Genomic DNA, 23,393 nt, shown 5'->3' with positions numbered 1-23,393 from the left:
CACATCTCTTGTCACCCTCTTCTCTAATAAACCAGCAACTCTCTCAAACCCAGCTCATCACAGAAACACCACACAAAGTAAGATGTAAAAGTCTCCCTTTGGTGTGAAAATTAGCAACCCAAATACAGGCCACCCAAAGGAGCTTTAAAGACCTTCAGAAATAAAGAAAGATGCAGTGTGGGTAATCTGATATATGTCTCACTGAGCCAAGGGAGTGCCAACAGGAGGTGACACACAAAGTGCCGGAGTCAGACCATGGAGTATTTTTTTTTTAATTTAAATTTTATTTTTATATTCCCCATACAATTACAACCCCCTTATTTTGACCCCAGTCCCTCATTTCCCCACCACCCATAGAGTGTCTCTGGTTCATAGTTGTTTGTTGATTTTGGTATTTTCTTTCTTATAGTTTTTCTTTTTCCTGGTCCCTTATTTAAGTTTTCTAGATTCCTGCTATGAGTGAGACCATCCGGTATTTTTCTTTTTCTTTCTGGCTTATTTCGCTGAGCATGATCCCTTCCAGCTCCATCCATGTTGCTGCAAATTTCATGTGTTTATCTTTTTTGAATGCTGAGTAATATTCCATGGTGTATATGGACCACATCTTCTTGATCCACTCATCTATTTTTGGGCATTTGGGTTGTTTCCAAAGCTTAGCTATTGTAAATTGTGCTGCTATAAACATAGGGGTGCAGGTGCTCTTTGGAATTGATGTTTCTGTGTCCTTTGGGTAAATACCTAGGAGTGGAATTGCTGGATCATATGGAAGCTCTATGTTTAGTAGGTCCAGAAATCTCCACACAGCTCTGACCATGGCGTATTTTTGAGAGCAAAGACCAAGTGGGTCCACCTCATTTCGCAATTATCAGTGGCCAGTCCTTAAGTGTCAGCCACTGGGTCCTCTCTAAAAACCCTAGATCTGCCCCCATGCTAGGGTGGCAGAGTGGTCAGATGCCCGCACAACTTGTGAAAGGCCAATATTCCGGGAATTATAATCCAATCTGCATCTCCCAGTGTTTCTGGGGACTTCAGATGAATTTTCAGAGAATGTGCTCAGTGGATGAGCATGAATAGGGAAGAGCCCATTGCCCTGTCCGTTTCCTAGACAATGAGCCATCGAGTCGTGTTTCCAGAGGACGGTGACTCCTTGAACTGCAAGCCAGGAGGGAGCCGGAGAACACCAGCCCCACACCAGGGCTCAGTCTGGGGGCTGGCCCTTAATAGTGTGTGACCTCAGACAGGTTGTTAAAATTCTCTAGGCCTCAGTTTCCTCATCTGGAAAATGGGAATGATCATAAGATTACACAACCCATAAGTGAATTAATCATGTATGGAAGAGGCAGCAAAGCTGGCGTAGAGGGGGTCTGCAATGGGGAAAACAGACCGGAGATCCTGAGTAACTCAGTGCCTGGCCCAGAGCAGTCAAGCGGTGGTACAGGGAAGACAGGACCCTGGTTACTTGGGGATAGCGCTACTTGGAGACAAAATTGGGAACAATTCAATTCTGAAATAAATGTCTTCCAGCTGCTTTTTCCATTAAGCAGAATCACCCTCCTTCCACTTAGCCCTGGTGACGTGAATTTATCACTGCCAGCTCCTAGATAAGAACAGAACAACACACTAACCAGAGTCTACAAGTTCATGAACCACAGTAACGTGGGCATCTAAGCTAGGAGATGTAGGGGTAACAGGTCATCAGCCGGGGTGGCTTCTTCAAGCTGCTTCCCATCAGGTCGCCAGAGGTAGTGGGCAAGATATGGAGGAACATGCAGTGACCTGCCAGTGCTGAAGGTGGCACACCTTCCAAGAACTTAGTACTCTTCTCGAAGGAGTCACCTGCGCCACAAGACCTGCAGCCACAACAGGCCTGCAGCCACAACAGTGCCTATCACCACTCCCATTTTCCAGATGAGGGAACCAGAATTCAGACCTGGCTAAGACCACACCCCCAAAATCAGAGCAAGCGCAGTGCCAGCTGGGGATCTCCTAACACTGAGTCTGGTGCAGCACCAGGGCTCTGAGGATGCCATCAGATTCCTATCTCCTGGGCCCAGGCAACCCCATCCAATATCTCCAAGACATCAGCCCTGAGTGCACCAGAGATAAGCAGGCCCACGAAGAGAACACAGACTGGTTTTCTTAATCACTTTGTTCTTTCCTCCATTACATGCAAAACTGAACTTCACATGCCTGCATGTGTCCCACCACAATCCCAGTACAGAATGGTGTGACCTCACCTCTAGATTGAGATGGGACTATATCAATTCCTAGCAAGTATATGAAGGGAAAGAGACCGTGGTTTTAAGGGGCAAAAATAAGGGAATGAGATTTCAGTATTTCTGCAAAATAAAATTAACTCCAACTGTCATAAAAGTGTAACACCTGCGCATTGTTCAGAAACCACCACCACTCCATCAGCCCAACTGGAAGGAACACATGGGGTCTCACAGGCAACCATGGGCACATAGAGCAGTCAGAGGCGCAGACAGAAGTGGAGAATTTTGTTTCTACTATTAGAGGCAAGTTAAATGGTGATTTCAGTAGGGAAAAGATGGGACCGTGGTTCTGTACAAGTACTTCCACATCTAGTGAGAAGCTGTGTTGTGCATAAAACTGCCCGCTCGGCTCAGGATGGCAGTGCCAGATGGAACCACGTTCTGTAGAGAGTAAACCTCCCCGTCCCCATAGCAACTCCAGCCATGCCTCTAAAATGCTCAAGAAGGCACATATCAAATTGTTTTCCACAATTTTTCAGAAATTGACTTTTTATTCCACACCCTGAGGAAATCAAGTTCACTGGGAATTTTCTTGTTAAAGAAATAGTAACAGGTGATCATGGCAGGAAATACAGAAAAGAGGAAAAGGTAGTGTTTTTTAATCAACCTCAGTATTTCACCAGAGGACACATATTTTTAATGCCCTGATGCAGTTCCTTGCCATCTGTTTTCTGGTAGAGGTGTGCATACCAGTGTCACTGAGCCAGAGATCACCAACAGGGACAAGACTGGAGCTCAGCCCATGAGAAACCTAGCCAGGGTGGGTGGGCAGGACCGCAGATACGTGCTTTAGGTAGAAAGAAGAAGGAAAATCTGTAAAAGGAAGACCCTGACCTGTTCAACGTTGATGTCCCAACTGCAGGGAAGGTCAGTGGTGTAATGATAAATCACACACAGGCTGAAAACCAAAAGCAGAAATTGATGTATTACTCGCCACTATTTGGAATTCATCCTATTCTGATTTATCCCCCTTATTCTATTAGGTACTTAGTTTTCACAGTTGTAGATTTTATTTTTTCAAACATTTATTTATTTAGCATACAAGAACTGGGGTGTAAGCCAGAGGCATGGAGGGGGAGAGGATTCACCAGAAAGAGTAGGGAGCAGAACAGGCAGATCCACTGAAATACACTGCTGAGGGGAGCGGCAGGCGAGACAAGAGAAGTCTGCTAGTGCCATGTGGGTTGCTCCCTGGTCAGCAGGGGATCGAACTCACTGTGGTTGATGATAGTTTGATAGTGCTGTACTTAACCCCTGCGCCACCAGGAAGGCCCGAGCTTTGGATTTTAAATCCAGCACAACAAAATGATACTTAAGAAGACATACCTAACAGAATAAAAGGAGTCAGATAGCTGGAAGATGAAGGTATCCGTCAAACACTTAGTCTCCTGTGAAAGGGTGGGGGAAAATTCATAGACCATAATTTCCTCTACTTTCAACTCTTCCTAATCTTGAAAACAAAGAAAACTAACGGATTATAGAAAAGACTCCTTGTCTAAAGAGAAAAAGGTTTTATTACAATTAATAAATCTCATGACCCTTTATGGTAATTTGCTTGAAACATACACAATATCTCACTCATCCATAATTTACTTAGCCAACAAGTTAAACGGGATGGTGGGGGGAGGAAAGAAGAGGGATAGGGTTAAACTGAAAAACAATTGCTTCTCCTGCTTCCTGCTAGGTAGTTTACTTTAAAGTAGGCAAGTGAAAAAATGTAGGTAGCAGGGAAGGGGGCTCAGCATGACTATCACCTGAGACCATCCAGCCTTCTTCTCACCCTTCTGCTTCTGCAGCGGTAGTCCAGCCTTTCTTCAGGACTTGGTGTTTTCGCTGAGATCCACCCTGGCCACAAAGACAGAACCGAGCACCCACACTGGGCTCACCCAGGAGCGACAGGGGCAGACTGACCGTGCAGACCACCCCTGGCACACTGCCTTCATGTGGCCAAGTGGCTGCAGCCTGTGGCTGGCTGCTTGAACACCAAGAATGAAGACGGGGCCAGGGTGCCTTCTTTCTGTGGGTAAGAAGACCAGCACTTGCAGAATAGGCCAGGGCCTGCAGCAGGCCTTCAGAGAAGGCCTGCTGATACTGAAGTTTGCTGATACTGGCTTAAAGATACCCACTGGAGAGCAGAGGTGCCTAACAGATTTGAGTTCAGATTTCAGAGTCTAGGAGCCTGGGCAGGTCGACAACCTGAATGATGGACAAACTTGACGCTCAGGGGAGGAGGGAGGTGAGGGTCTGGAGAAGAACCACGATGGCCCTGCTTGGTGGAGCAGACGGTAAAGAGCACAGGGAAGGCTAACCAGAGGCAGAAGCTCTGGCACAGGAGCCTGGTTCCCACGGCCGCAATGGTGGGCTGAGCCTACACTGTGGGTGAGGAGGAGGGTCCCACTCAGGAGGTTACTACAGATGCCCAAAGAAGGGACACAATGAGCAGACAGGGTGGGGAGGGTGGTAAGTGAGCAGATATGGGGCAGATTTTGGAGGCAGAACTAACAGGACTATTGAGGGATTGAAGTGGATATAAAAATAAAAGAGGCATCAAGGAGGGCTCCAAGGCTCTTCACTGGGATGGAAAGGTGAAGGCAGATGGAAGAAATCTCAGGGACAGTGGGGGAGGCTAGCAAGGGGAATCAAAGGAATAGTGGGGAAGCAGGCATGGGAAACAAGTATGGGGGCAGGTAGTAGGGGTCAGGAGGTCGTTTGCTGATACTGGCTTAAAGATACCCACTGGAGAGCAGAGGTGCCTAACAGATTTGAGTTCAGATTTCAGAGTCTAGGAGCCTGGGCAGGTCGACAACAGGACGCACCAGACACAGCGACCAACCACAGAGTGGGATGAGGCAGATTGGGATGAGGCAGATGGAGCAGCACTGGGCTCTTGGGCCTGCGTGCCAAGGCAGCTGTCATACTCCTTGCTTGGCCCTGCTCAGCATCCCTGTCACCTCCAAGAGTAAGTCAGAGAGCGACCGACATCTCTCTTCTCCCCACAGCGAATAAGCCAATGCAGCAGCAGCTCACACTTGCCTACAGCAGGGCCAGGCGCAATCAATAAGGACAAGCCACATCCTGAGAACACAAGCACATCCTGTAGAAGGTCCTGCAGGGCAAGCTCCTCCCCATAGCATGGACCTCGATATCACAAGTACCCCACCTAACTCAAGGCGCAGCTCCAAAATGAGCCTTCCTTCTGCTGTCGTTATTCAGTCCTTATTGCTCACACTAACTAATGACCTACTGGAGAAAATTCAGGAAGCACTTCTTTTGCCACCTAAATACCTGAATGACTCTAATCCTTGTCGAGGGTGTCCAGACTAGGGAAGGCTGCAGACCCAGCCTCCTGTCTCCTGGTGGGCCTGGGAGGCAGGGGCAGGTTCCCGGTACTTGGACTAGGGCACTTCCATGTGTGGTTTCCCTGAGTAGGACTCAGAAGCAACAGTTCTGAGGCCTGTGGAGAAAAGAGTAGAAAGCTGCAAAGCGAGTGTGATGGTAGTGTGAACGCCTTCCACTTAGAATACCAGCAGGGACAAGAATACTCTGTGGCCACAGCAGAGGGGGAGAGGCAGAGTGACACACAGAGATAAACAGCTGAGGGCAGGAAGGGCACCCGGGGGAGAGGGGCAGGCTGAGGCGGACTGGATCTGCAGCCCATGGAATGGAAATGATTTTGCTTAAAGGACAGAGACAGAACTAAATTTAACTTGCATCCACAGCTGAACACACCGCTACCACCACAGAAGCCAAAAGCGCCTTGAGGAAAAGGAGCACAGACTGAGAACAGCGGTTCAACAGCAGGCAAAGAGAGGGCTACACCTGCTACCCATCAGCAACAAATGATACTTCAGCTCCATGTCCATTGCAGCTGCCCACACTCACACCTGAGCAACACCCCCCTCTGCACAGTGCACCCAGGAAGGGTCTTCAAGGCACGCCCTCTCATCTCCCTGAGTCAACCATTTGTACTTTTGAATTCTATTTTTAGTGCTTTACCCTAACCTCTCAAAATTATGTCAACTGAATGGCTGCCTAGTCAGCAAGCTGCAAAGTTTGGTCCCCATGAGCTTAATAAAACACCCCGCTCTATGGCTTGGACAACAATCAGGTATCTCTTTCTATTTAGGTTATACACATTTCAAATAAAACCCAATCTGAATTCCACATGCAGCTAATAACTACTTAAGAGGAAAAATAAGGAACAGATTCATTAATTATACTTGCATATACATTTCATTGATTATTTGTTCCTTAAAGTCAAGGAACATGAAATTAGATGTCTTCTGTGAGTGGTTTAGAAAGTTTCAAATGTTTTGCAAATAGAAGGCATGACTATTACCATGTGAAATAGATAACCTGGCATCCTGGTATAAACTGTATGAAACATAGAATTTAAGCATTTTGTGAAATGTAAATAAATATCAAGTATTAAATAACTGTGGTCAAGACAGTCTCCAGTGCAAAAATTAGGTATGAAAATAGATAGAAGGTAGGTTCTCCAATAGGCTTGTTTTCTTTACCATTTACCAGCTGGTTATTTTGATTTTCAGCAAAGACTGGAGGGAGCACCCCACAGCAGAACCAGACTTGCCCTGCATGAATGCAGGTCCCTGAAGCAATGTGAATTACAACCATAGTGATGGGCATTACTGTTTATCCAGCACTAAACATGACAGCACCTCCAACTCACATTCACAAACACAACTCCACTTCCCCACCTTTATTCATACCCTTCCAAGCAAGCCTTCCTCTTCCTGTCTTCTCCCAACTGTCATCCGGGCACGTGTCAACTGCCATTTCTTTTACAAAGTCTGTCCTGAACCTTCTTATCCTTCTGCTCATTCCCAGGACTCACCCTTTCCTCCCAAAACACAGGCACTTGGCTCCCTCCCACCTACTGCTCCCCACAAAGTATATTCTGGGAAGGCAGAAAAAGAATCAGCCTTTATCCCTGCAGCCCCTTTGCCATTCTCACAGACTCGTGCAGGCCCGGAAACTGTGCTCTACTCACAGTGCGGTTAAATAACATCAATTTCTTGGTAGTTACTTCTCTGAGTCAATAAAGTGGTCCTGTGAGCACTTCTTATTACCTAAAGAGAGGAGTCGAGTCCCTCCGCACAAGGACATCAGAATTCACCCTCCAGGTGCCCAAAGGCCTTGTGAACTCAGGAAAGGGAGTCTATGACAGTCAGGGCGGCAGTGTAGCTAAACGAGGTGCATGCATTTTGAGGTGATGTCACTTAAACATTAATAAACGATTTAGGATTTTCTTCTCCAACATACATCCTTAAATTTCAGGAGCAACACACAGCACCATCCACGAGGAAACCAACCCCCTCACCTCACCACGGCTCCCTCCCATCTCTGTTCTGAGCACACACTCTCAATGCTCACCAACCTGAACACAGTCCCCATTTTCGTGAGCACATACACAGATCATGTATATTTATAAATAACATACACATGCTATGGTAACAGTGCATTGCACACATTATACACAAAAGAAGTTGAAGGGAATAAAATAAAAGTAAGGTTAATGCTCTAGTGTCTGCCCTCCAGACCCCAGTGCACACAGCTCTCTGAAAGCCGCCAACAGAGAATTCCTTCTTGTCCAGAACTTTCTTTCACTGAGTCTTAGTCCAAAGTCAGCCTCTCTCTGAAGCCTCTCTTGATTAACCAAAGTAGATGGACATCTCCCTCCTGGCTCATCTGAGCCCTCGTCCTCCTTGTGCAGCCACCGCCCTTTGTGGAGATAGGGCCAATACTTGGATATCACAGTCTTCCAGAAAAATGCAGAGCAGAGAAAGAGGAAAGAGAGGAGAGGTGTGATGTCATCAAAGTTTGTTATCCCTTAGCCCTGTGGCCTCTCTCTCCATGTATAAAGTCTCTCTTAATGGCTTAGATGGTGCTCCCCAACTCTCAACCTCATTATAAACCACCTGCTAGTGCCTGCTGGCTGCTCCTGTACACAGTCTGTCTTCTCCTTGAGTTCCCAAGCCCCCCAAGGCCAGGAGCTGGGTCTCCACTGTTCTAGGCTGGGTAGGTGCTTCACAAATATACCTGTCTGACTTAATGACAGCTGACACTTACTGAGCACTCACTGGGGTAGCTGGACCTCTCCCAGCTGGTTTGCACTACCCATTACTTCATTGAATCCTCTTGAAAATCTAAGAGGTGAGCAAATAGTTGTGACCTTCCCAAGGTCACAGCCTCCCAGGACAGGAGCCCAGGAGAGACAGTTCAGAGCAGCAGATGTAAGCAACCTCCTGTGGCGAAATCTTCCCGGAAGCATCAGAAAGCTCATCTGCTTAGATCCTTCCATACACACTGTGGACAACAAGCTGCCATAGATTGGGCAGCTGCCACCCAGGCCCACGTTTTCACTCTGACATTGCTTCCTCGGGTGAGTCAAGTGGGGACAGCTGCTCCCAGGCAAATGCCAGCATGGGAGCCATTCCATATGGGCATATGAAAGTGCCCTGATTTTTAAGACACAATAGATAAGCCATGCTATATAGAAGCATGCACATTACAAAGTAATGTTCCAACTCCATTTATTGTCCAACTTCATTTAGTGGAAAATATACATGATTTTTCTTAACTGAAGAACCACATAATGTAGTTATGACTTGCATATATATACACACACATACACACACAGTGTGTGTGTCATTATTTTTACATTACTCTTCAGATAAAAAAAAAAAAAAACTTTTAATCCCAGGACCTCGAGATTAGAAGTAAAAGATTTCAAATCTCATACTTAACTACCAACAGGATGAAAGTGAAGTTCTAGAAAGGGTGCAGTATTTATCTTAATAGCCCAAGTAGCCGGAAAACAAATGTTCAACCAAACCATCCAACTGTAAACATGACCTCCACTCTTGAAATCATGCATGCATTATATCCAAAAAGGCCCTCTGTCCCTAGCAGGAAAATATTCTGGCATTCGTCAGTCTGTTGAGGGAACAAGCCAAATCCTGAGAGGTCAAATTAAACAAAAATCTGTCGGCCACACACATCAAGCAACAGCAAACACAGGGTGAAAGTACACAGGTGTATTTTTCAGGTACACAAGGTGCCCTGAGCAAATGTTCCAGCCACCTATTCAATAATAGGGCTAGCGGGCAACTCCCCTGAGGACCCGAGGATCCACCCCTACCCAATCTCTGCAAGGGATCCCCCCTCAGAGGTCACTCCCCAAGAGCACTGCCATATCCCTATTGGTCAGACCATGTGGGTGGTCAGCTCTGGCCCCACCCCACACCCATGGTCCCAGCACATTTCCTTTCCAAGGCGCATGCAGGTCTGTACCTGGACGGGACCGTGAACTTGAATGTCTGACCAGCAGGAGATGAGGCCTAGCAACAGCAGTTCAAGCAGAGGTCTCAGCGTCTGTGCCTGGAGTTCGAGGGCTCACTAACCTGAACACAGAGGACAGAACAGTCCCCACCTGCGCCCAAAGGTCCCTGAATACTGTTCACCAGACCTCAGCATGGACAGTGCACATTCACAACATGCACCCCACGGCATGGTAAGCACCCTACACTTGCTAAACAGGTGCTCAAAGGTGTGTGTGACTATAAGGAGCCATGACTACCCAGAGATGTGGGTGGCAACCAGGGCCCCTGGAACCAGCACTGTAAGTGGGTTCCCCTCGCTCTTCCGAAAGGCCTTGCTGTTTTGACTGAAAAGGCTACCTTTTGAGAAAAACAAACCAACTTGCCTTTAGTTCACTGCAGCCTACTAAAATGATTTTCCTTCCTCTCAAGCTTCAGGAGTCACAAGTTTACAAGACCAGACACTGCTAATATTCATATGCAACTCAGAAAGGTCTTAGGCCTGGGCCAGAAGCAGAAAACTCTGCCAAATTTGCAAGGAAGTAGGTGAGATACCATTGCAAAGTGCACCATTAGGTGTTGAGCATCCAACACGAAGTGAAACAAAATTTTATGTCAGCATCCCTAGGGTCATGGCTGGTGATTATGCAAAGCAGAGAGAAGTAAATGACTGAGGCAGCACACAGCTCTCCACGCAGATAGCTGCTGGGCCCACTGCCTCTCTGGGACCTCATTCCTCCACTGTGAGTCCAAGAGCATCCCATGGGTAGGGAATCGTGGTGGCGGGGAAACCCAGTGATAGTGCTTAGCCATACAATCCTTTCATTTCATTTAAAAATATTTTATTAGACTGTTTTGTGCCCTTAACCTACCTGAGTAGAATTTAATTCAAATTTAAATCAGCACAAAGGCTTTAAATCTTCCAGATGATATCATCCACTAACATCATTGGCTTTGCCCCGAACAAAAAGCCTAGAAACAGCAAAACTGTCTTTACCTATAATCCACATGATATAAACCCCAATTTTTGTAATTAAGAATGGTAAAGAAAATTTAAACATCTTACCATTTTATACCAAATTTGCGAAGACTTTTTTCATTTCATTCAGCATTGGCAAGACTGCAGTGACCCCAGATCTGTGAGGGAATAAAAGTGCCCCTTCCTTTCTAAAAAGTAATCCGGTAATACTTTTGGAGGAGCCTCTATAAGCTCTATGCATCAACTTCCCTTTGAGGAATCTATGCAAAGGATGCAATCGAATGTTCAATGTAGTATTTATTCACAAAGCCTCATATCTCAAAATATGTTTTGAAATAACCACAGGGTAGCAATTACAGTCTTCAGAACTGTAGATTTGGGAGAATATCTATTATTTAATATTGTGAGAATATTTTGATTACATGAAAAAATGTTCACAGTGGATGCTAAGTTTAAAAAAAAATGTAAATTCTGTACATTATTTTGTAATTAATCAATGTATACACCTAGAAAGAATCTATTAACACAGATCGGATCATTCTGAAGACAGTGGAACATAGGTAATTTTGAGCATTTTTATGTCCCTCTTTGTCTCTTTTCATTTCTTCCCCATAATCTTCATTCAATATATAATCAGGGGGGAAAAATGATTTCAGAGACTAACCTGTGACACTGACTTCAGCTGTGCCTGAAAGACTCTAGATTCAAAAGTCAGGTTCAAACAGAGGGGCAGAGTGCTGCACTAAGCAGTAGGACCGACCCCCACTTCTGTCCCTACTAGCCTGTCTCACTTTGGTCTCAGAGCTAGTGAAAGGCGTGAGCACTGCTCTAGGAGTCATGTCCTGGGAGCTAACAGCTGGGTGCCATCTGGAACCAGGCATGTAAAGACGAAGATGCTTAGTGCAATAGAGATGGGGAGGGCAGGACCCAGGCCTCATGGCCTCAGTCACACAGGGCATCTGTTCAACCTCATCCTGGCAAATAAGGGATGAAATGCAATGAAGGTCCAGAAACCCCTGCAATGTGCAGGCACCGCCATATTTATTCAGGGCACAGCACCAGTCAACCACCCTGGCTGAGCGCTCAGGTTCCCAGGAGTTCTATTCCAGCCTGCTGCCCCTGGAAGGTTTGCAAGAGCTGAAGAGCCACATCGCCAGGCCCAGTGAGATGTGTGTTTTCTGGTGACTCGCTTTATGTCCCATTGTGTCACTTGTTTTGTCAGAGAAGAATAGTATTTCTCAAGAAATACACATAGACTGTGTAGCTGATGCATCTATCCCCTGATCCAGCAAAATAGAGACTCTTTAAGATAATGTTGTTGTTGTTTTCAAATGTGAGCATGAAATAGAAACAAAAATGGCAGCACTTCCCATAGAGGGATGGGCAGGATCCTTTGAGGTAAAAAGACAAGTGAGGAGGGCCCCATCCATCTCCTCCACAAGCCTCTGTTCATCACCCAGAAAACAGAGAAGACTAACAGGTGGTTTTCAAGTACTCGTAGACAACACAGGGACTCACAATGATTTTTTACTTTCCCTTTCTCTCAAGAAACTTGAGGCTCAACGTGGACAAAACAAAGCCATCGCTGGCCTAATTTTCAAAACCAAGGCTCTTGCAACAGGCAAGACAAACACAAGACACACACAAAGAGCAGAGGTTAGAAATAAGAATGGGGACTGGGGAGGGGGGATGATTCAGAGTCACAGAAAAGGTGGGAGGGAAGAAGCTCTGGAGCTTGTGAGCTGAACAAAGTTATTGAGACCTGCAGGGGAGACAAGAAGAGAAAGACTTTTTCTCCACTCGGCTTCTTGGTAAGTGATTCCTAATGAACTTTATGACCTGTACTTTGCCTTGTACAGCTCTGAGTCAAAGCCCAGACCACAGAAGCCAGAGGCTGTGGGTGGCACCCCACTCCACCCTTTATTTACCAGAGGTATGATGTGTGAGAAGCTGGGGGCTTCTGCTAGCCCACCTGCAGACAGGGAATGACAGCAATACCTGCCCCAGGGCCGCGGTGAGGATTACGTTAGTTACTCTCCTGTAGCACTAAGAAAAGCCCAGACATGGTGCCACACCAGTGTCTGGAAACTGCTGCTACAGTCTCTGAGCAAGAGTCCTGGTGAAAGGAGCCTAGCCAGAAGTCCAAGAGTCCTTCCCAACACAGAAAGCAGCCAGCCTCCTCTTGTGGGCTCCCCAACTCCTGCTTTCCAAACAGTAAGGAAATTCCCTCCCCAATTCTGGCATAAAGTTTGCTGGCCCCTGGGGCCACAGACCAAACAGTGCCAGTTTCTGCTACCACCAGTCTCCAGGGGCCCATTCCATTCTGAAGCCAGCCATTCTGCAGACCTCCAGCAGGGAATCCACGAACCTACACAGAGGGTTCCAGCTCCATCTCACCGAGGACAGCTAGCCGGAGGTACAGGAGGCGGATGCTTTTTGCAGAGTGGATGGAACACATTACGTTGAGGAGAAATTCTAGGTCCATTGAAGGACTAAGTAGATGATATTGCAGATATTGCTTACATCCACCCAATTACTGACCTTAACACCACTGGAGTAGCCCAGGCCCTGGAGCCTGTCTGCAAGAGAAGAGCAAGTCATTTGGCAAGGGCCCAACTTAGGAGGTGGCTTTGTAATATGAGCAGTGTGTCCGCTAACAACTAGAGCAAGACCATTAAGTTCATTACACCTGTCACTCTGCCAGCTGACTATCCAAATTGCCTGAGATGAAAGTACATTATGCCCATGGAGTGCCACCCAGCCCCCTCCAGGGGCAGCACACACACTTATCTCAGACAATTTGTTCTCAATGTCCGCACCTGCAGAAAGAAGAACGTCAGCTTGAAACTTGGCTTTGAGAAAACTTAGAGCCTGAGCAGCTAAGAACAAAGTTTAGTTTCACCCTCTCTGGGAGGAAGGTGGCAGGTCCCCTGGTGAGGGGGAGGGGAAGGCGAGAGGGTGAGGAGCAGAGCATGGGGATAGTCCCACCCAGACAAGCGAAGGACACAGAACCCTACATGGATTCTGCTGCCCTGCAGCACAGCCAAAAATAAAAATGAGAGACACACCCTTTTCATTTCCGAACCAAGTCACAGCACTCTAGGCAGCAGGCAGAAGCTTTCCACCCAGCTGCACGTCCCACGGGCTCCCTGGGAGCACAGCCCCCGCCACTAAACAGGCTGCAGAGTGCGTTTGCAGTGCAAGCGTGTTGCAGACAGCGGTAATTTATTTATCCCTGTCATGTAACATTAGCAATCTGTCTGGAGCTTGGCAAGCACCAACTTGCACTGTCATATAAACTGTCTGACAAATTTAAGTTTCGTAAATGCTTCTCTTTTCCAGCAGACAATAAAGCCTCACACACACAAAAAAAAGTTGTCATCTCCTTTTCTGTTCCTTTTTTCTCTCCCTCTTCCAGAAAAAAAAAGGTAGAAAAAGAAAGAAAACCAACAACAAAAGAACCCGTGCAAACAGAAATGATCCCTCAGCAGGATTCTTAACCTTAAAAACCTCAACATTTTTCCAATGCCAAGAAAATGAGTAAATAAATAGACAAGGGAGGGGTGGCAGTGTGGTGGGGCTCAGCAGTGAGGGGAGCACAGAGCAAAATCGGCAAAACAAAAGTACAGTCATTAAAAATTAATAAAGGGTGTGGACATCAGCTCCCCACCCCCTTCTGCTCATGGGGATTTGAGCCAGACACACTGCATCCTCATTAAGTGGTGTCTGGCAGGCTGCCGGAGTTTTAGTGGGTTCTGGGAATGCCAATATATTAACCAGAGGACTCTCTGCATACCCTTTAGAGTTTTTATTCTAGAAAAGTCAACCATTTGGCACAGTGCAGCCTTATTTTTGTACGGGAAAGCTCTCAGCTGCCAATCAAGGACGAAATTATAGCTGTGTTCTTCGTAATTTCCAAGACCTATCTGGAAAACAAGCTGGTGGAAAGAAAAGTCCTCATAAAACAGCTTAAAAGGCCAAAGTGCCATTTTTAGTGGGAATTCAAAGAAAAGCAATCCACACTTATATCACATGGATATGAAACAACACAAACATTTTTCAAGTCTTCCTACCATAGAGGAAAAAAAAGATTATCAATTGGAAATAGGAACCAAATATTTCTACAGCAATTAACAGTAGAGCTACTTCCCCAGTTCTTTTATTTGGCTCACAATGAAGTAAATGATACCACAAAAAGTATCTCCCTAAAAAGCAGCAGGTCTTGTGGCCCAAACTTTCAAATGGTAGGCAGAAGCTTTACATTCCTATTTCAAAACTTAGCATTCACTTTCCATGCACACCCATAATATACGTCAAGGTGTAATTCTAGACTAGTAGATGCCATGTATGCAGAAAGTAACTTTGTCATCAGAAAACAATGGCTTCCAGGAGTTTCCTGAGACCCAAAAGAGGAAAGAAGGAACAGAGGGAGGGGAGAAGGAAGGGAGAAAGGTAGATGAGGACTACAGAGAGACTTTGCCATTGTGCATATTTAGTAGCCATGAGTCTATCCAAAGTATGTACACATTTCTGAAAGTGTCCAAGCTAAAATGGAATGCTTCCTTTTTATAGCTCTTGCTCCTTGAATTTTCTTTCTTTTCTATTAGCTCTTTCCCAAAAGGACAGACCTATCATAGACACTCGGAACGCCTAGATTCGAAAGTAAGATGAGAAGCAGCAAGAGCTGGCCGGCTGGGCATAGCTGCCAGTGTCTCCACGCTGCTTGGGTTTACACAGTTACACAGAGCAATCACCTTCTTCACAGACCATGAGAGGGTGGGGGGCACAGTCTCTGGGCCAGTGCAGAGAGATCCAGGGGTATCTACTTGACAACAGGCCAAAAATTGCCCACAGGCAGCAAAACTCACCCTCCTTCCTCTGTGCCCTGGCAGGCTGGTAGTTCCCTTCAGCAACCCAGATAAAATACAGACAGTGCCCTACGGGCTGCTCCCCGGGGTGCTACATCAAGACTGCAGCCACATGGATGGCGCTGGAAGGGATCATGCTCAGCGAAATAAGCCAGAAAGAAAAAGAAAAATACCGGATGGTCTCACTCATAGCAGGAATCTAGAAAACTTAAATAAGGGACCAGGAAACTGAATAACTATAAGAAAGTGAAAATCAAAATCAACAAAAAACTATGAACCAGAGACACTTTTTGAGGGGTGGGGGGCGGGAGGGGAGGGATTGGGGTCAGAATGGGGGGGTTGCAATTGTATGGGGAATATAAAAATAAAATTTATTATTAAAAAAAAAAAAAGACTGCAGCCCATCCAAACTGTAAACACCTCTGCAACCTGTCCCTGCGCTCAGTGCCCAGGCAAGGAAACTATTCTTAGAACACTTTCAGCAATTTGGGGAAATAAATATTTGTCTATGTATGTATATACTTTGGCAGGGAGTTGGGGGGAGTGTTGAATCTTAAACTATGTACCAACAAATTGGAACAAAATTTCTTAGTAAGTGAAAGCACTGAATGGGTTCTTTAGGATCATGTAAACCAAGGCCCCCAGAGGATTCAAGAGAGAGCCCTAAAAGACTGTTCCGGAAAGCCTTCCATCGTAAAAACATACCTACATGAACCAGAACCATGGTCAACCATGGTGAACTGTTCCAAGAGTACAGCAGAATGTTGAGAAAGTAGAGAGATCTTTTAAAACAAGGGCGGAAGGTAGCTCCAACTCCATTACAGCAAATCCCTTACTGGCATTTACAGTCTCAGCCCTAATTCCTAACTGTGTTCAATGTCAATAGCAAAGTGAAAGCTTAAGAGATTTAAGCTTTCCAAGAACATGAGAAATATATTCCACACATTTTAAAAAGTGCTGCTCTGCAAGGGCAATCAAATGGCATTTTAAGGGTTGATAGGAAACCAAATATTATAATTCTATAAATGCACATGGGTAATTTTCAGATCTACTCACTTGCCTATGTAGTGACTCAGATTTCACATTACGACCCTTTACTGAACATAAAGAATGTTTCAAGAGAACTGCACAGTACAAAGGCCAACCTACAGATGACAGTGAATGTACTCTAAGTACCAGAAGAGACTAACTGCTCATATGGAAAATACAGGATTTGACTTCATGCAGTGGCAGGTTCTCAGTACAAACTCTAGAGAACCAGCCTTGTGATAATTCAACACACAGTCCTGAAGCTCCAGGGAAGATACAAATGGGAGAACACAGCTCTTGGCTCTCCCAACCAGTGGAAAGGGTCACTTTCAAGGGAGTTTCTTAGCGCAGCCTGAGGAGAGGCACCAGTCTCCAGGACAGCCACAGGATCTATACATGAAGAACCAGTGCTGCTCAGCCCTTGCCCCTGCCTGCTCTCCTATAAGAAATGTCCTAACAGGAGCTCTCAGAAACAACATCCTGTACAATTTACGACCTCATCTCACATATCACAACACCTAGCACACAGTAGGTGATCAATAAATATGATGACTATAATTAACATCTAGGAAGGAACACTGGGCCAAAAGTGAGCAGTCCTGGGTTGAGAAGATGCCGAAATAATTCGAAAGAAGAAAGAGAGGTGAGTAAACGACACACAGAGGAAGAGATAAAAAAGCAAAGCAAAATTATCCAATTCTAGCTAAATGTGAAACTCTCTGGGGAAAACAAAAATCAAGCCAGTTTAAGTGGCCACTGCTATTCAGCAGCCATTCCTCCGCTGATAGGAGCGGGAAAGTGCTGCTCTATTCGAGGAGTCTCTCTCTGTCCTGACCCGTAGGAGCGGTGCCCGCCGACCCGCCGGGGGACCCGGCCAGCGCACGTGCCCTAGATGCCGCCCCGGCACCCCCGTCCCCGCCGTCCCCTAAACTCGGCTTCACCGGGAAGCCTCCTCCTTTTCCAATAAGAAAAAATAAAAGTTTAATAACAGACAAACGCCCTCTCCGCCTCCAGAGCTCACGAGCCCTCGCCCAGCCCGCGTGCCCAGCAAGCCGGCGCACCGGCGCGCCCCCGCCATCCCGGCGCGGCGCGGGTCCGGGGAAGGCTCCCCGCGCGGGGCAGACCCCGCAGCAGAGACGGGCGACGGCCCGGCCGGGCTCCGCGCGCTTCCTGCTTATTACCCCGAGAGGGTCAGAGAGACATTCCGCACCGCCCGCTTCCTCCGGGGCTTGGACACCGGCCCGGGTCCGCCGTCGCGCCGACAGTCCACTTCGCAGCCAGCGCCCCCGGCCCCGCGGCCGACGCCGCGCCCGGGGCGCCCCGCGGACGCCGGCTGCGCCGGGTCTGGAAGGCGGGCCGGCCGGGGTCCCGGGGCGCGGGCTCTGGGGACTGCGGGGCGCGGGCGGCGGGTCTCCGAGCGGGTGCGGCCCGCCCCCGCCCCTTCCCTCAGTAGCCCAGGCGGGTCCCCGCTCTCCGCCGGCCCCGGCCCTGTCTGCATCGCTCGCGGAGGGGCCGGGAGCCACCGCGGGCTCGGTGAAGGCAGCCCCCCGACCCCGCTCACCTGAACTCCCGCGGTGCAGAATCAAGTCCCGCGAGCGCCGGGCACCCCGCGCCAGTGCGGCGAGAAACAGAAAGCGGGGTGCGGCCGGCGAGGTTCCTCAACAGAGCGCGCCGCGAGGGTTGGAGCGCGGGGGCTCCCGGCCCACAGCTCCCGGCGACCGCCCCGAAATGCCCGCCACGGACTCCAGCGACACCGCCTCGCCGACCGCGAACACCAGGCTCGGCGCCGGCCGCGGCCCCGGCCCCACCGACGGCGCAGCCCGCGGACGCCCGGCCCCGAGGAGTCGCGCCCCCGCGCCCCCGACCTCCGGGCCCCCCCCCGGCCCCCGCGCGGCGCTGAGCCGCAGCCGGACGCTGCCCCGCGGCGGCCCCGGCCGCACCTACCTGCGGCCGCCGGGAGCGGGCGGGTGTGCGGGCGGCGCGGCTGGCGGCGCCGGGGTCCGGCCGGACGCGGGGCGGGGCGCGGCGGGGCGCGGCGGGCCGGTGGGGAGCGCGCCGCGCGGGCCTCTCCCGGAGCCGGGACCTGCCGGCGGGCCTCGGCCGCGCTCCCCGCCCCCCGCACTTTCCAGGACTCGCGGGCGGTCTGGCGGCGGCGGCTCCGCCCGGGTCGCTGGGGATCCCGGCCGCGGCGCGCGGGGAGGGCAAGGCCGGCCGCGCTCGCCCGCAGTCCCGCCGGGCCCAACCCGCAGCCTCGGGCGGGCAGGGCGAGCGGGGAGGAGGGAGCCGCCGGGCCGGGGGAGTGTCCGGCCGCCCAGCGCCGAGGGGGCGGGGGAGGGTCCCGCCTCCCGCCGCCGTCTGTCTCCCGCCCGGGCCGCGCGCGAGGCTGTGCCGCCGGCGCCCCCGGCCCCCCGCCCCATCCCCCTCCGCGGCGGGGACCGGAGGGCGCCCGGCTGCGGCCGGGGGTGGCGGGGGGGGGGGCAGTGCTGGCCCGGCGGGGGCGGCGCTACCCCGCGCTCTTGCCTCCGGGGCCTCTGCGGGCTGCGGGCGCGGAGCCGGGTGCGGCACCCAGGCCGCGGGACCCGGGCTCCCGGCGCAGCCGGACGCTCGCAGCATCGGGTCTCGCGGGGCGCGCGCCCGCCGCCGCCGGCCGGGGAACTCCAAGTGCGGAGTCGGCCGCGGGGGCGCGGGCGGGAGCCGGCTCGCCTCCGGGCCGGGAGGCGGAGGGAGGGACGCGGACCTGCTCGGGGCAGCGGCTCCTTCGCGGTCTGCGTGGGCCACACCGACCACCGGGCCTCGGACACCCGCGGGGCCGCCGGCCACTCAGCAGGACGCAGCCTTCTGGATTGCCAGCCCCGAGGGGCTCCCCCAGACCCCACGAGCTGATCCCCTTCGGACACCCTCCCTTAAGAGGGGAAATGGCTCCCGACTGGAACGTCAGCTGGATCTTGGCTCTACTACCCTTTCTTTCTCCTTAAAAGAATCTACTTCTTATTTCTTTCCTCCCTGTGGACGTTTTGGACTTGAACTCCACTTCCCGCAGACATTTTGTCCTCCAGAAACGCTAGTGTGCACATCAGTTAACCTAAACATCTTTGGGTGTTTGGTTACTGCCTTAGCATATGGGCAATTTAACCCATGTGCCAAAATTAGACAGTTCCCCTCTGCCAAATTTAAATCCCCTGCAGACACCGAAATGCACTGACCTTGGATTTCAGACCGGGTCTAACAGGTGCAGCCATTCAAGGGGTGACAGTTTGCAACCTTTCCCTCCCCCCCCAAAAAAAAGTTGACTAGCTTTCGTATTATTTGAGAAAATAATCTTTTGTCATCTATGATTAATTTGCCAGTAACTTTTTAGTTAGTGCAATGTTGGCTTAATTCGGCTTAGAGAACCCTCAGCTCTCCTCAACTGTCATGGTAATTGCCATGTAGAACTGGATCAGTACTTGTGTTATAACTACCATTAACTGAGATCTGTGTTCCAAGCCAAACAATTGCTTTACACAGATTGTTTATTTAATCCTCCTTGTGGCAGTGGCAGCTATACCTTCCCCATTTTACAGATGAGAAAGTTGAGGCTTAGAATTAGCCACTTGTCCAGAGAACACAGAGATGAGTTTAAAATTCTTATTACCAATACATAGAAAGCAGGGCGTTGAACCATACTGCCACCTGTCTACTAAGTGCTGACATCCACTTCAGCTCAGCTCAGCCCAGCAAGGATAGTATCTGCTGCTTGCTGGCAGAGTAGGCATCAGTATGCCTGGGTCCCAGGTAACAAAGGAGCATCTGGGCCAGCAGACAACTTTGAATCTGATGACTTGAGTAAGCCTTTTGAAAGGGCGATGGATGAGTTGACAAATGCTTAATACCAGTTAACTGGCTCTGACAAGCATATACCAACTTGTTGGCATTTAACCTGCCAGAATACATATTGTGCTAGTGTCTCACTGCTGTGGGCTTGGAGGAACTGTGTTCTTGTCCTTTTGGGATCTAAAGAGAAATGGTTTTTTCCTTCTAAACCAGAAACTACCCATGGACTGTGAAGAAGAAAATGTTTTTTCCCCAAGATCATGAAATAGTTTTTTCTTCTATTTCATTCAAGCATAATTTCCTTGTGTAGAATTTGACACTTTTAAATTGAGAGCTGTGTTTAAAAAGCTTAATCTCAATTTTACCACTTATGATGAATCTTAATCTCTCATTGCCTTTTCTTGTCTTCCCTAATTATATGTAGAAACTACAAATCTCTATTTCTATTTCTAGACAGTAGCTAGGGAAGAAAGCTACCCTTGCATTTTCCACTCTGTCCCCCTTGTATTTCCCATTTCAGCTGAGCTGTTCCCTCCTACACCCCTCTAAACACATGGGGGAGAGGGAGGTTGGAGGCATTTAGCTCAGTGTTTGCTCACTGTAAAACTTGACACAGTTTTATGTCAGTTCCACCCTGAAAGTAAGAATACTCTCTTGTTCCAAGGGCCCAGAAAAGTCCCACCCTGTTTTGCTCAGTCTAGTGGAGTCTGGAACTAGTATCCCAAGCACTAACACTAAGGACTCAGTAGATATTTCTGGAATGAATGAAGTCTAGTATTGGGAAAGATAAGTAAATAATAATGAGGTAAAATATCACAAAATTGGGTGAAACTCAGCTGAAATTGGCTTCAAGTAGTGGAAGGTGAGAAAAATTCTTTCTCAATATACACCCATTGCAGTTTACTTAGTCTTAGTGTCAATTATATTCTAATGATACTTAGTCCACAGAAGGTCAGTCTTCAAAGAAAACAAAAATACAAAGAGCAAATATAAGCAAATATTGGGGAAAAGAAAAGATTCTGAAGGCCCCAAATGAACCAAAAAATGAATGTGAATCACAGACAATAATTCTATTATTTGAATCTCCTATATAACATACACATGAAACTTAAACAGTCCAAAATGACCCTTCCTAACTCTCTGTACATTTTAGTTGAAATAAAAATGGTGAGGAAAAAGAGAAAGAAAAGTTTGCATTGCAAGTGGTTCTGCTGTGGACCCCATGTGAGCTCTAGGAGAGAGCCCCACCCCCAGTGCCTTGCCACTGCCACACACACTCTCCCATGTTCCTCCGCACAGCCAGCCAGTCTCATTGTTCAGTCTGTAAACTAGAGGTAAGCCCTATGGCAGAATTTGCTGTTAGATTGGCCATGTCCTCATCTACATACATGTACCCTCTCTGAGATGCAGCTACCCCCCACCACTCCACAAACCTCACTCCTATGGGTTTAGGATTAAAACCACAAATCATAGAAGAGAATATTCTACAGGCAACTTCTGCTTTCACCTTGCAACAACACTCTCCTTAGGCAAAATAAAAACACAATGCCAACTCTCTTCTTGTGTGTGGAAGGGGGCGGTGAGGGAGGAGGAGGATTGCGTAAAGGAAAAGGAAAGATACAGAAAGAATGGGAATGATTTCCTGAAAGAGTGCCCATCCAGGTGTATTTGTGTATGTTATTTATACATTAGTTAATAAAAATGATGGAGCAATGATACATATGTTTTCCAATCATTTACAACTATTAAAGTCTATAAAATCACCCCAGTCTAAGACCACAGCAGCTCACAACTTCCGTCTCCTCTGGTGCCCAGGTCACCCCCAAGTTAGCCCACACCTTGAGAGAGCACCTCTGAGCTCACCAACGCCTCCCTCAGCTTGGAGGCTTTCTGCAGCACTGACCCACCCCACCTGAGTTTCCAGTAGCCACTCCAGCCTCATCACTTTATGACACAGTCTCATCAGATACTACTAGGGTTTCAGTTGTCAAAAAGTTCCCTTTGGGCCCAGTACTGGCTCAAAATGTGTGCAATAAATACTGGCTTCCTTCAGTCTTTTTTTTTTTTTTCTACTTGCTAACAGGGGCAGACTCTAGGTGACTTTGTGCCATGTCACTTAGTCACACAGGGTGTGCTTCCAGCATTCCCCTCCTGTGGGATTCCAGACCAGGGAGGTTATAAAAGAAAGGCAAGTGTGAAGGGAAGGAGGAAGTCAAACAATGGCCAGTACCCTAAAGACAGCACAGACACAGGGCATAGATGTGCATACACGTCCCTGGCCTGCTCTCCCCATCCCCTTGGCCTGGGTGGGGGGCGGGTGAGAGTGGGGGCATTGGCACAGTCCTGTAGTGAAGGGCACCAGCCTCACCCACAGGTTGCCTGCTTCATTCTAACTGAAGTTGTCTTAGTGGCTCCAGAGTGTCCCTGTGTGCATGTGTGTCTGTCCTTCTCTTCCCAATGTCATAGCTGGTTTTTGGCCCCCTGTCAGTCCTGCCAGACCCAGACTCAGTGGCCTTTTTCCTGCTTCTCACCATTGCCTATAATAAATCTCCATTTCATGGCATTTACCCAGCTTCTGCTTTTTTGACAGAGCCCTGACTGATTCAGGGTCATTCACCTGGGTATCTCCCTCTCTTAGCTAGAAATTGGCTGTTGATAGAGACCATAACCACCTCAACCTAGCTTTTGTTAAGGGAAGGTGTTCCATTAAAAAAAGAAAAAAACAGCCAAACTACTTGAAAAAGTACTTTATGAAAGACAATATTAAATAACCAATAAGCCCAAGAAAGTACTCATTAGGGAAATGTAGGTTGAAAATGTAATGAAATAGCATACCCACTAGAATGATGAAATTTTAAAAGACTGACAATTGTAAATGTTCACCAGGATGAGAAACTAGTAAAACTTGCATACCCAGCAAATCCATTCCCAAGAGGATAAGAGAAAAATTAGTTTGATGTCAGCCAAAAGGTAAGTACAAGAATGTCTGTACAGTTTATTCATCAATATTAAAAAGAAAAAACTGGAAACAACCCAAATGTCCATTAGTGGATAAAGAAGAAATAAATTGTGGTATACTCGTATATTG

General features: G+C 48.3%; 1 protein-coding gene across 4 annotated transcripts in view; it reads right to left on the bottom strand.

Moving 5' to 3' along the window:
* The window catches only part of LDLRAD4 (low density lipoprotein receptor class A domain containing 4), a 589,432-nt gene extending 570,966 nt beyond the window's left edge, over nucleotides 1–18,466 (bottom strand). Inside the window, exon 1 of one of the 4 annotated variants that reach the window (XM_054694231.1) lies at nucleotides 18,437–18,466. The gene's annotated coding sequence lies outside the window, so the exon portion shown is untranslated. Of the gene's footprint in view, nucleotides 1–3,110; nucleotides 11,090–18,053; nucleotides 18,145–18,436 lie in introns of those variants that run through there. The other 3 variants (XM_054694236.1, XM_054694232.1, XM_054694230.1) reach the window with 3 other exon arrangements.
* Between the last annotated feature and the right edge of the window lie 4,927 nt (nucleotides 18,467–23,393).

This window comes from Talpa occidentalis, unplaced genomic scaffold, assembly GCF_014898055.3.
Source record: "Talpa occidentalis isolate TD23 unplaced genomic scaffold, MPIMG_talOcc4v2.1 talOcc4.13, whole genome shotgun sequence".
In the NCBI taxonomy this organism is placed as follows: domain Eukaryota; kingdom Metazoa; phylum Chordata; class Mammalia; order Eulipotyphla; family Talpidae; genus Talpa; species Talpa occidentalis.
This window is presented reverse-complemented; position numbering and strand designations above follow the sequence as displayed.